Source organism: Bombus bifarius, unplaced genomic scaffold (assembly GCF_011952205.1).
Source record: "Bombus bifarius isolate JDL3187 unplaced genomic scaffold, Bbif_JDL3187 scf7180000008008, whole genome shotgun sequence".
NCBI classification, from domain to species: Eukaryota; Metazoa; Arthropoda; class Insecta; order Hymenoptera; family Apidae; genus Bombus; species Bombus bifarius.
Genome location: NW_022884386.1, coordinates 1,398,905 through 1,403,066, shown reverse-complemented (window position 1 = coordinate 1,403,066; position 4,162 = coordinate 1,398,905). Strand labels below are relative to the sequence as shown.

Sequence of the window (4,162 nt, the reverse complement as noted above, 5' to 3'; positions counted from 1 at the left end):
TAAAAGCGTAATCGCGATGGCAGGTGCGAGAGGCGCGCAGCGGGTGGAAACGTGTGGCTGCCGAATGGATGGTTATTTCGATTTAGACGAGAGAGCGGAAGGAGGAAAAAAAGAGCTGTCAGTTACGAGGCTGCCGGTTTTTCCCCCCGAAAAGGAAACGTTTCGCGCACACGCGTTCGTTTTACGATCGACGTAATTTCGATTCGCGGCGATAAACGAACGAAAAGAGGATGGCGCCATCTATAAAGCCCGGGCTGGGCGGTTCGATCGAATTTTTTTCGCGCGGTTCCACGGGAAGCGAGAGAGAAACAGAGGAAGGGAAGTCTTCCATGAATCGCTTCATTTCCCAGCCGAGGATTATAACGCCCTCGACGGCCAATAATAAAATAAATCACAGCCTCGTAAAGACATCCGTCATGCCGGTGTACGCGAATGCGCGCGCGTATACGAACGCTAACTTTGCGGTTGTAATATAGTTTAGTGCTAACGCGCGAATGCTTAGAACGAGATGGTGTCACGACGATGGACGAAAGCGCCCGGCTATATTTCTTTATTTAATGCTGCCGGTAACGGTCACGATGGTAAATCCGTTTTATTCTTTACGCTGACTCAGTCTGTAAGCCAAAGGTGGTAACGCGCATGGAACTCCGCTTCTTATACGGTTCTCGTCGTTTAGCGCCTCTTTGCCACGAAACCGTTACGCCTTTCAGCGCCGTCGTTTTCGATCACCGCTCGCTTTTCCCGTGAACCACGTTTCTCCAGCATTAAGCTTGACCATTGGGAATTTCATGGGTGCTTGAATCGTTCAATCGTGGAGGCGATCGAGCGGCAATGGATGGATCCGAATTCATGAAAAATTCGAATTTCCATGGCTTTGTCGATGGATCTATAAATTGCTGATTTCATAGACTCTCTCGAACGATATTGATATATATCAGTGGCGTATATTGTTCGAGTCCGATGTGTAATATCGGATTAGGCTTGGATAGTTCCAGTTGAGTATAATTCTAGTGTGTGTGTGTGCGTGTGGGTTGAAGTTAAGAATAGTCAGTAACTATACTGTGTGTGAGGGAAGGGTTAGTTAAAAAGACGTAAGAGAAGAAAGGAGATAGATAGAACATGGAATGGAAACAAAGCGATGAGAATATATATGGAGATAGAGAGAAAGTTGTTCCGGGAAACTGTGAGGTTCGATCTGTAAGGTTCGTCCACGAAAGGATTGTAATTTAGATTTACTACGCCATGTAGCTGTTTAATATAATCGTTAAACAAAAATATACACACAGAAGCACACAGACAGCTGCTACGATCCGAGATCCTCCAATGCTTTTCAGCACTTTATATTCACGATCGTTATTTTACCATTTTTTGCATAAAACCCTACGCCAGAATTCTTCGAAGTCGCTCTCGGTCGTCCGATACAATTCCAGAACACAGCTACCGGATCCTTAACCGCGCAGTTTGCCTTTCCTCTACCGTTTACAATCCTAAACCATTATTGACCGCAAAGTAAACGCAAATCACTTAAATTCGAGTGTTAGGGAGCAGCTTTGTTGTTTGTACACGTCGGTGCTCCATTATTTTCCCTAGCGCTCGATGATCTCACCGTAGAACCACGAGGAACCCTGTTGGTCATTGATACGTTTACGATCGCCGACGGACGGTTTTCGTCGCTTCCGTTTACCCAAAGCGCGGCTGGCTCGTTTCCATCGCTAGCTAGCCCAGATGTCGAATCGATTTACATGCAGATTTCGACGATAAAACGCGAAACGAAGGAGTTGATGGCGCGTCGTACTCGCGTTTATCCTGGAAACGGGTAATTAGACCGATCGCCGGGACACATTGTGTACAGAGACGAATTTACGGGCCTACTTAATGCAAGGACGCGTTAATGATCCGTCTGACCTGATTATCCAAAGGCGAGTACCAAATGAAAAAGCTTGGCAATTTCTTCACCGATCGTTTCTACTCCCGTGAAATTTCCAAATTACGACCGATTTATCTTTCCTCGTCGATTAGCCGAGTAAGAAAGCTCGCTTCATTTTTTTTTTTTTTTTTTTTACGGCCACGTTACGGCGTGTATTTGCTCGACCAATAAAACAGAAAATAATAACCCTAGGGTCTGAACTACGCTTCCGTGGTTCCGACAAAGGTTCCGAACCCTCTGCTGCCTGCCTCGAATTGTTTGCATTTCTCCGGCATATTTTCGCGATATTTATTCGTCGCGGCTCGATTCGCCTGTCAGTCACAGCCCAGACTTCTTAACGTAAAAGAAATCATAAAAGATTTCGCGATGAACGAAGTTGGGTTCTCGGTTGGTATAAAATGCAGATACGAGATCTCGCGCGTTCTGCATCCAACAGACTTGACTTTCTTCGGGGATAAGCTTCGATTTTCTGTCAGGTTATAGGAACGGTTGGTGGTTGGAAAGTTAGCTGGCGGAAGAAATGCAGATCCGATTGATTTGTATGTAGGACCACTTTCCGCGATACAATTTTAATTTTGACGTACATTTTGCTGCGTTCGATGTTTCTTTCGATGACATTTTCGTTGTTGAGAAAGTTAAAAGGCTGCAACGGAAGATTTAGGTATTTCGTTTAAAGCGTTACTGAGCTTTGTAGAATTTTATAATTTTATAATATGATGTAAAGCTCGTATTATACCTCACGAAGGTAATTTTCATTGCTGGGAATGGTGTCAGCTAGAAAATCGATCGTCTAGAATCTAGAAAGAGGAATATTTAAAGTTAAAAATAGCAAGGGATGAGAGTAACAAATTAGGTGTTTCAAAATTTATTAGAGCCATATCGGTTACACGATAAAAAGTCACGTGCCATACACTCACCAGGAAACGAATCGAAACGTCTCTACAATTCTCTTGTTTTTGCTCGATACGCGCAACACGTGTCAGTCGATAATTCTACGCATCGAGTGATTTACTGCTGTCATAAGAGAACCTTTTTATTAAATATTATCGAGAAATAGATAAAAACATATAAATTACAATTTATAATGCTTTAAAGATGAAATTTTGTTCTTACGACGGATTCGAATATCGCGGCAAAATGATCGACGTCACATGTTGGAAGAAAAAATCGACGCTAGGTGGCACAAGTTCTTCGGTCGAAATGAATGTTTCTCGCTGGTGGCCATTTTACCGGTCACTTCGTATATATACGAACTGATGAAAGGTATGAGTGTACTTGCTTCGGCAGTACATTTACTAAAATTGGAACGATACAGAGAAGATTAGCATGGCCCCTGCGCAAGGATGACACGCAAAATCGTGAAGCGTTCCACATTTTTTTGTCATTTTTTTCCTGTTTAATTTCTATTCTTCGAATTCACCGTTTATCGTGAATATATATCTAAAACTGTATCTTGGGCTAAATAAACAAAAAAAAATAAACAAAAAAAATTTCTATTCTTCGAAAATCATGGTAATAATATTATCGCACTGATCGATCGATCCTAGAAACAAGTCTCGCGCGATGATATCCATTACAAACGTCACAAAAGCGAGAAGATTTCAACTTTAATGGGTTACTTAACGCGTATCTCGGTTGGCTGTTACGTAAGTCGTGCACTTACGACTCCATGCAACGCACGGCGGGTCGGTACTTTAATGAACAAGCGGCCTAGGCGGAGTCGCGTTCCTTTACGAGGCGGCGATAAATCATGTAATTAACGGTATAAACTATAATCGCGAACGGTGGTCGGTTACGCGGCCAGTTAACGATCTAAAATGCTGACCGCTGAAATAAGCCGAGAAAGCGACTGTTAAACGTGCTTCTATATAGTGAAAATTCAGGCATAAAGCATGCATATAACAAGGTAGGGTTATTCGAGTCATATAAAGTCTTCAACGTCTTAAAACTCAATCTTGAACTTTGCACGGAATAATGAAACTTATTGTATACTAAGATACACCGTACTGTTTATCACGTCACTAGTAACGAGTTATAAACAGTCTGTTTGCAAACGTAGATCGATCAAAACTTGCTCACGATCGAATTTGACGAACTTACAAGGCAAATTACTTTGCTTAACTCAAACATCCTTCTGAAATAACCCGACTCAAATGATCCAAGTTTACACCCTGGGCATACACCTTCTACCTTGGCATAAATGATAACGAAGCGTATAAATATTATATGTTATTA

At 42.3% G+C, this 4,162-nt stretch overlaps 1 non-coding gene across 1 annotated transcript; it reads left to right on the top strand.

Annotated features, from left to right (window-relative positions):
• The first annotated feature begins 3,198 nt into the window (after nt 1-3,198).
• LOC117206860 lies at nt 3,199-3,305 on the top strand. The gene has a single exon (XR_004487447.1). It is a non-coding gene; the product is annotated as a U6 spliceosomal RNA (small nuclear RNA).
• The last annotated feature ends 857 nt before the right edge of the window (nt 3,306-4,162 follow it).